Source organism: Triturus cristatus, chromosome 7 (genome assembly GCF_964204655.1).
Source record: "Triturus cristatus chromosome 7, aTriCri1.1, whole genome shotgun sequence".
Taxonomy (NCBI): Eukaryota; Metazoa; Chordata; class Amphibia; order Caudata; family Salamandridae; genus Triturus; species Triturus cristatus.
In genome coordinates, this window is record NC_140590.1 from 410,509,917 (window position 1) to 410,522,294 (window position 12,378).

At 44.8% G+C, this 12,378-nt stretch overlaps 1 pseudogene; it reads right to left on the reverse strand.

The window, feature by feature from the left end:
* Positions 1-1,354: 1,354 nt before the first annotated feature.
* LOC146809815 (U2 spliceosomal RNA) lies at positions 1,355-1,501 on the reverse strand (annotated as a pseudogene).
* Positions 1,502-12,378: the final 10,877 nt, after the last annotated feature.

The following is a 12,378-nucleotide window of genomic DNA, read 5'->3' on the forward strand; positions in this document are numbered from 1 at the left end:
AGGTAGGAGGATCCGACCCCTCCGATCCCTCCACCAGACCATAGATACGCAGATTGTTCCGCCTATTACGATTTTCAAGATCCTCGACTTGGCGTTGGAGGACAGATACTTGAGATTGAAGGTGAGATACATTGGTGTTAGTGTCTGTAAAAGAAGACATATGACTTTCAACTGCAGTAATTCGTGAATCAAGTTGAGTCCAAGTGTCAGTGAGAACTTGTAGTTTATTATTTGTTTCCTCCATAAAGGGACGAAGGGCCCTAATCTCTTCCAGTAGTGTCTCCATGGAAACAGGCGAGGTCGATTTAGGAGGAGAAGGCGGGTTATGCTTTAAACGCTTGGTGACAGACTTCACAGCAGGCACTGGTGAGGGAGAGGGATCCATATTCCCCGCGGGGTCTTGTGATAATAACAAAGAATCCTCTAGTTTGGAGAAGGCAGTAAAAACTCTTGAATTTTTGATGAGGGTATGCTTAGGCGTAGGATGTTTAGCAAGAGAGCCTTTCGTTCTCCCCATAGGAGGCAAGTCCAACAGTCTAAGTGAGAGGGGCAGAGACGTGGTCCAGAAGTAGAGTAGCACTAGTTAAATGTTTAACATCACTGTGAGATCCAGCAAGTATCAAGCAAACCTGGCGGGCCTCACTGAAGAGCGTGCTCAAGCAGAATTGAAGAATTAGTCACTGAATTGACGCATCCGAAAAAATGAGGCAGTTCCATAAAACTATTTCAATATCCGAAACGAAAATACTCGTCAAGAATAATCATGAGTGAAAGAAGAACTGTCTTATTTGAGGAGAACAGCACAGGAAAACACTCTCGTGAGGTGCATGCATAAAATGGCGGCTGATTCGGTGGAGAAAACGCTGCACAAACTACGCACCTTCCGTATTTTCCAGGGATGCATCATTAAGTTTATCAAAAGTTGGTGAAAAAATGAAGAAAAAGCCAGAGATAATCAGCAATAATAACCAAGGGGGGCAAAAAACCACTTTTGCAGCATGTTTCTTCAAGACATTAGCTTACATTCTCCTCAGGCGAAAAAACAAAATGGCGGCCGTTCCGAAAACGGGACTGCCGGGGAAATTAAAGAGGATTAAATGCAGCTTACTGACACAGCGACTGCAAATTTCGGCGCTCCGGATGTTCAGACAGCTTGTCCTCACTTTGTGGCATCCTCGCACTCGCAGTTACGCGAGAAAAAATCGGCGTTATCCTCCCGACCCCGGGAGCGTCAGGGAAAAGCCGCCATCTTCGTTAAGCGTTAACCACGCCCCCAATAGAGTGAATTTTAATAAATAAAATGACAACAAAACAACAAAAATCCAAGAAGGACAACCAGAGTTATATTTTGTTCTTTGGGTATACCATTCCTGGTGGCACTGCAATACCAAGTTGATACGTGGAGTGGACAGAGCAAGCTCCTATTTTATCTCCTTGTTCCAATTATCTGAGTTTTGAATTTTTAAACTTTAAGGCTCAAAATAGCACCCAAAAAAGTTGACCATGGTCATCCGGTTGCACTTGACCAGTACCTAGTCTTAAGTTAAGGCCAGCCGTAATGGAGCATAGGTCCAATACAGAAACCATGTTCGACCCGGTAGGAAGGTATACCTTCGGACTGAGGGACCAGATGTACAAAGCTCACTAATACAGATTTGTAATTTACAATACTTACCAAATGGCAAATTTCAAATTGCTATTTGGCATGTACGAATGTGTTAGCCTTAACTTTACCAATTTGCTATTTATAGAATCAGAAATAGCAATTTGGTAAATATCAAATTGAGTCGGAAATACCGAAAGTTGCTTTCTGGCAGTGAATGATGACCTCACAAATAGTAAGTAGTGTACTGCATGCTTATAAGAATTAAGGAGAGCATTCAGACTGGTGATTACCCCTAAAGTCCTTTGGTAGGAGCAAGACGTTTTGCCATCCACCCTTGGAAACCATCTAAATGTATCGCCAAGACCCAGAGAAGGAGAAGGATTGTGAAGCGAAAAAAAGAAAATTACAATTTTCTGAGAAAGAATTTGAAATTTCAACTGAAGAGTGTGTAGTTCATCATGATGCCTTATTTGGCAAAACATCAATCTCTGTGCCAGACTCACAAAAAAGCAGCTGAACATACAGTAGCAGATTAACTCTGTGGAGCTGACACAGAGATCAGTAGATAAGATCAGAAAAAGATTGTATGATCTCCAATCAACAGCCAAAAAGAAGTTGGCACCCCGCATAAATGAGGACCATGAAGGAGGGCCTCCAACTCAGCCACCGGTGACCCCTCTGGAGGAACTGATAGAGCCCCCCATAGAGCCTGAAAGTGTGTCTGGCATTAGCAACATAGACACTTCTGCAGATCCAGACACATCGAAAGATAAGTCTCATATATGCACTTTCTTATTTACTAACACATTTTTGTTGCAATGTGGGTGTTGACTTTGTAATGTTTTTAGGCCTGAGCTGCTTCCTTAACAAATTACATTTCTAAACACTATTAGAAGTTTTATGTGTACCCTAGTAGTTTGATATGGGAGGTATTGTACTTCATTGCAAGCATCTTTAGCAGATACCGAACTTTATTTACATTAGTTAAAACAACATCAACAGGTACATAATTTCTGTTTATCATACAAATAATTTTTATATTACATTTTTAAACTGATATTCCTACTAGAGGGGCAGAAAGGTGCTTTGAAGAATAGAATGATTCCAACATCCCAAATACACCACCCAGAGGCAACGGTCTATCTGCTCCACAACACAGCAGGCACAGCGGGTCTTTTGTGGAGGATGTTGAAGCAGGGGCGAAAAATGAGTTTAAAGAACCTGCAGTGAGACCCAGACAACTGTGCCCAAGAAATTGAGTGTGACATCGAAGTGCTGTGAGTCAACTAAATTCAAGAGTTGTTTGTACAGGACATATGGAAGATGGCACACAGTGGTTTGGAGGCTCAGAGTCAATAATGTTGAAGGTCTAGCAGCTTTAACACAAACAAATAAGCAATTAGAACCAAATTATTGGGACTAGAATTAAGCGTCACTGCTGGATTACTCCGTCTGTCTACAACTATAGAGGAAAGTCAGACGTCCTAGGCAGAAATAGTGGACTCTGACAGAGGCAATTAATTATTTATTTGGCCAGCTACAACAGTAAAACGTTGCACAAAGGCGTCGGCAACATAATTATTTTGCACGTTTTGAGGTGCTGAGACACTCTCGCACAGGCTACCTATACACTATCACACCATACTGTAAGTTTTCAGGTGGAAATGAGTCACTATATTGGCTATGTTGCACTTGTCCTAGTGCAAATTACTAAATGTTGTCGAAAGCATACAAACGAGTCACATTGCAAGTAGGTTCGAAGTTGGACCTGCAGAAAGTGAGCAGCTATCAAGTTCTAGCAGTTGAGTTGGAGAGCAAAAGATTGAAGTGATGTGGACTCAAGGGCATATTATACCTTAAGTGGTGAAAATCGCTAGCCAATGTGTCAGAAGATTAGGTTGAATCCTACTGATCTGAGATCATTGGCATATATTTTTTGTTGATGGCCTAGGTTATTTTAAAGCTGATTTGAGTTTTATGGATGTTGGTGTGAGTGCACGCTGTGTATGTGGCCGCATGGATCCTGCTTATAAGAGGTGCTGCAACAACTGAATTTACATATTCGCATTCCTCCCACCTTTTCTGACAAAGTGCTTGGAAAGAGTAATGGAGCGGTAAATATTGTTTTACCAGGGAATTGGGCAGACTAGTTTCCTGAAGTGTTCTTAGCTGAATTAGGTTTGCTTAGAAGGTTCTCCTACAAAATAATCTTAAAAGATAATTTGATGCTAGTCGTTCACAGGGTTAGGAACATACCATTAGAGATGCAAGATCTATTACACAATGAACTGGAGAGGTTATGCAAGGAAGATATCAAGAATGTATTAGTTTCTGTAACAAAACTGGTGCTCATGTAAAGCGTTCTAATACCAGATGTCTCTGGTCTAGCTCGCACTACATAAAACTCAAACAATAAATAAAAGTGTCCAAATGGTTGCCCCCCAGTATTCTTGAAAAAAATGCCAGTGTGGACCTAAGAGACCTGCCCTCTGGATGGACAGGCACCTCTTGCTCAATGTCTGTGAAATGCTTGCTACCAAAGAGGGGGCCAAAGTGTTCTCCACTTAACATCATATCACCAGGTCTCTCTCAGTCTTGATTCCAGACCGCTGACCTCATTTATTACTCTGAGGGGGGGGCTACAAGTATAAATGCATGCCATTCGGCAACCACTGTATTTCAATGTGCCATGCATCAATTGTTTAGAGGCGTCCCTAACATAAATTACTTCCAAGCAGTGCTTAATTTGAGCCGGGGGTTTCCGGTGCTCAGCACCAGCACTTAATCTACAACACCGGCGCTTGTGCACCAGTTAAGGACACATTCATTTTCAGTAAGTACAGGGAGATAAAGTGATTCGCCGTGAATCACAAGATGTTGTCGATGTCGAGACTCAAACCTGGTACCCCAGTTCGGCAGCTCTGGCCATTACACCACATCCTCTCCCCACTTGTAGAGTTTCATGAGGTCTGTTTTAGGTGGCACTAACAGGAGAAATGAGCTGGTAGAAGCTGCCTCCTGACGAGAGCCCCGGCACTTATTATTTTACAAATTAACCACTGCTTCCAAGACAACATCGTGGTGATTGGTGCTAGTAGGTATGGTCATAGCACCAACTTAAAATGGGAATTGGAGATTTTGAAACAGAGTAGGTTGACCATAAAAAAGAGAAATGGAAGATCGGGGTTGATGGAGTGGAACAGGTAGGGCCCACGATTGAAGAGAAGGGGGTTGCACTCTAGCTTAATTTGGTGAAGTCAATGGAAGAGGCCCCTTCTCAACTTTGCTCCTTCCTGGGGATGACAGAGTATTACTCATGTTTTATAACAACTTTCTCGGATAAGAAGTCAACGTGAGAAATTTCGTGAAAAAGTATGAGTAATTTGTCTTGTGTGAAGATTGTGAAAGCGAGCTCAAGGAGTTAAAGGGGGAACATTGCCACTGTGCCTGCATTACAGCCACCGGACTTGAAAGATAGCTGTATCATACCTACATACGCCAGCACCACTGGGACATTTCCTATTTTGTCTCAGGTTAGAGAGGGGGGGTTATAATTTCATATACCACCAGGCTTTTGAGAGATGAGGAATTAAATGACTCTGCATGCTGGTCTGGAATTGTTTTTTCCGGAAATAAGTTTGGGACATGCGATGGTCGAATTGTCTCTAGAGGAGGGTTTGTTGTTCAGTAAAAATGTGTTCGTTGTGCCTGGTGCTTTGAGTTTAAAGATCCTAAACCTAGCTCTTAAGGGACATTAGGGACAAGTTTTGGTGGTCACTTATTGAGTGCGAAAAGGTCAGAAGTTGTATCCCGTGTGCTTGGAGCGATAAATTGCAAAGGCGTGTTAAGTATGCTGCTGTGGTGGCGGAGTCCAGTGAAGGACTATAGAGGAAATTAGCTTCAGGCATTTCTGATCCGTTAGAAAGTTCAGCCAGATTTGCAGACACATTAACAGATCAATCACATTGGTTAGATGTAAGATTTGTGAACTAGGTTACCATTAACTCTGAATTTCTGGAAGAACTATTTGACTCGCTGACAGTGAGGTACAGCTAGACTCCAAAGAAATGAAGCAATAATATCAGTTTGAGGGCATAGAGCTCATCTAAACCCCACTTTATTATAACTAAGGGAATGGTTTTGTCGAAAGATGGAACAGAGCTGTGAAAGAGGGTTTACAATAGCACACTGCCAGAAAGGTTATTGGAGATGTTCTATTGAGTGGCTATAGTTTGCTTAATGCACAATTTTTGTAAAGGGTGTTGGGAAAAGTTCCAATGAGTTGATGAAAGGTAGGAAACTGATGACTCTTTTGTGATCTGTGGTCAAGGTAGAAAACAAATGGTGCAAATGTAGAAGAGAATGGCTCCAAGAAAGTAGCCTACTGTGACTCCGGAGACATCAATTCGAATATTTCCAAGGATGTGTCTAAGAGTGGCTTTGAAATTGTGGATCAAACACATAAAGAGAGGAAAGTCTCTAATAAGAGCGAGGCTAATGAGATTGACATAAAAGCCATCTAATCTTGAGCAACGGTTTACTCAGAGGAGTATTACATATAATACTGTCTGCACATACAGCTGGGGTTGTCTGTAGTGAGACCGTGAACATAAGAGAACCCGATTGGATGAGGGCGTCTTCTCCTGTCATCCTTTTTGGGTCCACAGACCGAAGTCCAGTCTGTAGACCAGAAGGTTTTGATTGGCTGGCAACAAAATACATTTCTCCTTGTGGCTGTTATTACACAAAATGGTGCATCATTTCCACATTCAAGAGACAAACAAAAAGGCCACATAATGGTACAGTATGAGCACAACTAGGCCTGAAAGGGGATCCCCGAAGGAACCTAAAGAATTTAAAAAGGTAAAAATGTCCCCCTGGTCAACAAACTAGTAGTTAATTTTGCAGAATCGAAAAACACAGAATGGTCCCCATAGCTTACAGTCATGGTTTATAATAAACATGGACCAACATGGACCAATGTTGGGTCCCTGTTCAAAGGATTACAGTCTCAGCACAGGGACATTGTCAGAGTTGTAGTAACCTTCACGGCTGCCAAAGACATACTGGGCTTTGTGGCCATCTTGCTCACTTGGTTAGTGGTAGTATTCCTTTGGGGAGAACAAACCAGAATCCTCCCACTCTTAGGGGTTGGGCATTATCTACAGAGTACCTAACTTGGGTAGTAGCCTATCAGTGTATACTGGAGAGTCAAGAACTCAACAGCTTTGTATGATGGTTTCTATTTTCACAAACTAATTCAAATGCTCTATGCTTGTCATGTAGGTTTACCCTCTGGTCTTCTTTCGCTTGCGCATCACCTCCCATTCCACTAAAGCACGCCTCTGACAGACTTTAGATGTCTGCTCAAGGATCCCTTGAATCTATCCTTGTCTCCTGGACCAGAACATCCATCAACAAGTGGGACACTCTCCCATTCTGCATGCCTACTCAGGTAGGCTTATAAAGCAAAAGTGTCCTTGTAAAGGTCATAGGAATTAGGCACTGTAAAGTGAGTATTATTAAGGTAAGACATCAAGTGGACTTATATCATCTAGCAATAACTCAAACAAATATAACCAATACAGCCATTGAGTTACACATTATTTCCTCAACATTTTTCCAACACATTACACAATCCAAACATACATATTCAATAAACATGGTTTGGAGACTCTTGAAACAATATTATCTTCATATAGATAAGAGACTTAATAGGATAATCAAAACAATTTTGCTAAAAAGTGAAAATAACAGAAGAACCACTACCAACTGTCATGAAAACATACATGGCATCCAGCTGCGGCTTCTGCGGGTAAGAGCGGTGGGGCCAGGTGAAGGCGGATTTCAACGGACGATGAGGAGGGAAATTATTTATTTAATTTCCCCTTGCCATCATCCATCAATTTCCTTCACCCGGCCCCACTACCCCACCGCTCGTACCTGCACGGGCCGCTGCTGATGGCATCGTGATCATAATTCTTGACGATGTACCACATTGAAGTTTTTTTCAAATCCTAAATAAGTCTTATTTCACAGATACTCTGTGAAAAGTGAAGCTATAAGTCCAATTTAAACAAAGGAAACTCTTGATTTTGGTCCTTTACATTCCCATTTGAATGAATAGGTAGGGGTTGTGCAGCTAGGACAGTGGAGACATAAATTCTGATTATTGGTGTACTTGCTGAACCAATCATTAAGTCCAACATGCTGCCTGGTTCATTAAATGTCAATGCGTTTTGACCCTATATGTTGCATTTAAAAATGTCTCATGAGGATGTTGGCTGACCTGTCAATCAATCAAACATTTGTAAAGCGCAGAAAATCACCCGTGAGGATCTCGAGGTGCTGGAGAAGTTGGCTGCTGCATGGTGGTCTTCAGTTGTACATTTAGGTCTTGAGTTGTTTCCTGAATTGAGTAATGGGGCATTCCTGAGGTCCAGCGGAAGGTCGTTCCATGTCCTGGCTGCCTGGTGTGAAAAGGAGTGTCCTCTGCTGTTGGTTCTGTGGATCTGAGGATGTCTGCTAAGAAGAGGGAGGCGGATCGGAGGTGTCAAATTGGTTGATGGAAGGTCAGGGATTTGTTAAGGTATGCTGGTCCTTCTTTGTGTAGGGCTTTGTAAGCGTTTGCTAGCATCTTGAACTGGCATCTCTTTTGTATCTGCAGCCAGTTTCCTCAAGTCAATCAATCAATCAATCAATTATTCAGGGGTTTATAAAGCATGACTACTCATCTGTGCGGGTCTGAAGGCGCTATAGGGGGCGGGGGGGGGGGCTGCTGGTCCTTCTGGGTGTGGAGGATCATTCGAAGAGCCAGGTCTTGAGGTCCTTCTTGTATTGGGTCAGCAACGCAGATCGCCTAATGTGGAGGGGCAGGGTTTGCAGGTCTTGGTGGCGAGGTAGGAGAAGGAACTTCCTCCGGTTCTGGTCTTGTGGATTCCGAGGACGGAGGCTAGGGTGCGATGGGCGAACAGAGTTGTCTGGCGGGGACATGGAATGCGAGGCGGTGGTTCAGGTACGGCGGTCCCATTTTTTGGTGAGCGTTGTAGGCATGTGAGGAATTTGAAGGTTGATTTTCCTGTTGACCGGGAGCCAGTGGAGTTGTCGAAGGTGTTGCATGATTTTGTTACGGCGGGAGATGTGGAGGACCAGTCTGACGGCAGCGTTTTGAATGTTCTGTAGTTTCATGAGCTGTTTCTTGGGGACACAAGCATAGAGTGCGTTTTCGTAGTCGAGTCTGCTGGTGATGAGTGGCAGTCTTTCTGGATTCTGTGGGGATCCATCTGAATGTCTTTTGAAGCAGGCAGTGTGGGTAGAAGCAGACTGAGGAGACCAACCAAGGCTGCAGGGGTGGGACCCAGGATAAGTGCTTCGGTCTTGTCCGAGTTCAGCTTGAGGCAGCTGTCTTTCATCTGGGTGGTGACAGCCTTTCCACTGTGGAGGTTGGTTCTGGCACTTGTTGGTTTGTTGGTAAGAGAGGGGATCAGCTAGGTGTCATTGGCATGGGGTGTCGAGTCCATGGCTTCTGACGATGTATGCGAGGGAGAAATGTAGACATTGAAGAGGGTGGGGCTCAGGGAGGAACCCTGTGACACTTCGCAGCTAATCTCTGTAGATTCTGAGAGCAACAGGGGTAGTCTAACTCGATGTGCCTGACCAGTGAGGAAGGAGTGGATCCTGTCCAGTGCCTTGTCGTGGATGCCAGCGCCATGGAGACTCGTGATTAGGGTGTGGTGGGAGATGGTGTCGAAGGTGGCCGAGAGGTCCTGTAAGATGAGGGCTGCGGTCTTGCCCCGGTCGAGGAGGGAGCGGATGTCATTGGTGGTGGCGAGGATTTTGTCCTCCATGCTGTGGTTGCTTTGAAAACTGGACTGAGAGGTGTCCAGGACATGGTTTACGAATTGGCATTGATTTTGTCTTGGAAGGCCATTTTCTTTGTGGTTTTGAAGAGGAGGCAGTGTTCGTTGATGGTGGATTTGAAGTTTCCATGGGTTTCCTGAGTTTTGTTGTACCTCCATCTCTTCTTAAGTCATCGGCAGGTACGCCTGAACTCATGGAGGGCAGGAGTGAATCAGGTGGCTTTCTTGAGTGTTGGGGAGGTTGCGTGCTGCAGTGTTGGTGTAAGTTGGTGTTGGCGGAGTGGTTGTGCTGAGGGAGTTGAGGAGAAGTTCTTCAGGGGCCTTGACCCTGCTGCAACACGGAGGGTGATGAAGAGGGCAGTGGTGTACGGGGGTGTGGTTAAGGCGAGATGCACATAGTGGTGGTCTGGCCAGGAGAGTTTGGTGGTGTGGCTGTAGCAAATGTTCGCGCTGGCGGAGTAAACTGGGCCGAGCTAGTGTTCAGCTGTGTGGATGGGTGTCGTGACTAGCTGCTTGAGCCGGATGTTGGCGAGGTTCTCCAGTGGGGAGGCAGTGTTCTGGTCGCTGTGGTTGTCTATGTGGAAGTTGAGGTCTCCGAGTAGGATGTAGTTGTGGATGCGAGAGCTTGGGGTGCAATGAGGTCTAAAATGGCGTCAGGGACTGGGGGCCTGTAGATGAGGGTGCCGTGAAGGGTGGTGTTATGGGTTTATTCTGGATCAGAAAGTGGTCGCTAGAGTGCGTGGTTAGTTGGAGGTTGTTCTTTGGGGCTGTGGCGATTCCTCCTCCTGGGCAGTCTTTGTGGGTAATTTTGTAGCCGTTGGCAATGTTCAGCCCAGAGCAGGGGTCGGTCCATGTGTCAGTGAAGAAGGTGATGTCGGGAGAGGTGGCATCATGGAGGTCCCAGATTTTCGTAGCGTGTTTGTGGATGGATCACATGTTGAGGAGGATGCACTTGATTCGGTTGGGTGCACTGTTGGTCAGTTGGGCGGCAAGAGGAGCTGGCGCATTGGTGTGGATGAAGACGTGTTTGCAGTTACGGCAGGCAAAGGTTCCATGGGTCTTCTTTAGTGGCACTAGGTGGCATGTAGCGTGTTGCCCAGGGTTGAGGTTCCTGAGGTGTAGTGTGATGTGGGTCTTTCTCAGAAGGTCAAGGATGAGTCTTGCCACTGTGTTTTGTATTGTCTGAAGTCTCTTCAGGAGGCATGCAGTGATTCCTACGTAGAGTGTGTTTCTGTAGTCCAGTCTGATGGTGATGAGGGCCTGCGGGATGGTTGATCTGGAGTTAATTGGGAGCCACCTGAAGACCTTGCGGAGCATGCAGAGGGTGTGAAAGCAGGCAGATGAAACTGCATTGACCTCAGTGCTTCAAGTGCAGGTGCTCAAATTTTTGTAAGAGGCCACACCCATGTCCCCCCGCTCCACCCACTTCCTCCACTGTCTTCACCAACTTACTCTATTGGCTCCACCCACATCCTCCCCTAACATTGCTGAAAGTCAGATGTAATAAGTCTGAAAAGTAAAGACTGGCAGAGGACGCGGCTGCACAAAACATTATCAGTTTGCAACTCACCACTTCCAAAACAACTCCCCCCACACTCAGTTAAGCACACCAATAGATGGGAACCTGCACTGCAGGAAGGTGAAACTCCAGTGACAACTGCCTGTGTAGTCTATGTAGCAGCATTATGGTACGGCTAGGTTGGTGAGCTGTGCTTAATAGCGGACAATTGGCCCCATAATGTGTGCTACCTTTAGCCAGTACAAGGCTTTGAAGAACTAGCATAGCACATTGTGTTGAGGGACTTCTAGTTTCACTATATAACTTTGCATATAGAACATTGCTGGCTGGCGACAAGCTTGTGTTCACGCGAGCGTGCACGCGCGAACGCCAGCCTTCAGCAGCACTTTGAAAACTCACCTACTAAAGTCTCTCCGAGCAGCGCATGCACGCTAACTCAGCGAGACCTAAGACATGCTTTACTTCACCTACACCCACTAGACGGGTTTTCTTCTCCCGTCGCAGGAGACACTCACCCACGTATCCTTGGTCCATCTTCCTTTTATTTCCCCGCGGCCTCACAAACTCCAAATGCGCAGGAAGCAGCCGTCTCTGCTGCGCACGTGCGCTGCATGTCACACAACCGTTGGCTCGAAAGCGAATTGGTTTACGATTGAACAATGCACCACGTCAATCATCAGGAGGGGCTGGTTTAAGCTGTTACCCAATGAGAATTTACGGGGGCGGGGGGTGCCGCTAAGGCAAGCCAAGAAGAACAGTTCATAATCAAACATAGAAGAAGGACCACTGCAGTTAGTTTAGTTGGCATTGCTAAAACTGCTTCTAGTCTCAGGGCCTAGAAGGCTAACCTCCATTTTCAGTGTATTCAAAAGCGAGGTCTCGCAAGACCTATGTTGTTGTATTTATTATTTAGTTATGTGGTTTTATTTGGCGCTGCTATTACCTATAGCCGCCAGAGCCCTTTAAAATAGAAATTGCACGTTACATAGGAATACTTCATTTTGCAAGCGTTGCATTTTGCAAGCGTTACATATTGAGTGATAAAAGAAAAAGCAGTTACGAGTATCATGCAATATCCGTTAATTTATTGTACTTGCAGTTTTATATAGCTCAAATATGGCCCCAGGGCATTCAAGCGCTTTACAAGAGAACGATTTTGAATAACTGTCAAGAATAATAATATAAGCAAAACAATGCAGAAGTGGTGAACAGGCAGACAATGAAATTTAAGTTTAAAGGCGAATATAGTTTTAGCCAAATTGTCTTTAGAAAATAAAGATTTTGAATTACTTTTAAATGTTGCATGATGGTGTTGTGCAAAGGGCTAAGGGCGAAAGAGTTTCAAATCCTTGTCGGTTTTTTGAGTAAGGGGTGTGGCTTAACTACCAGAGCTC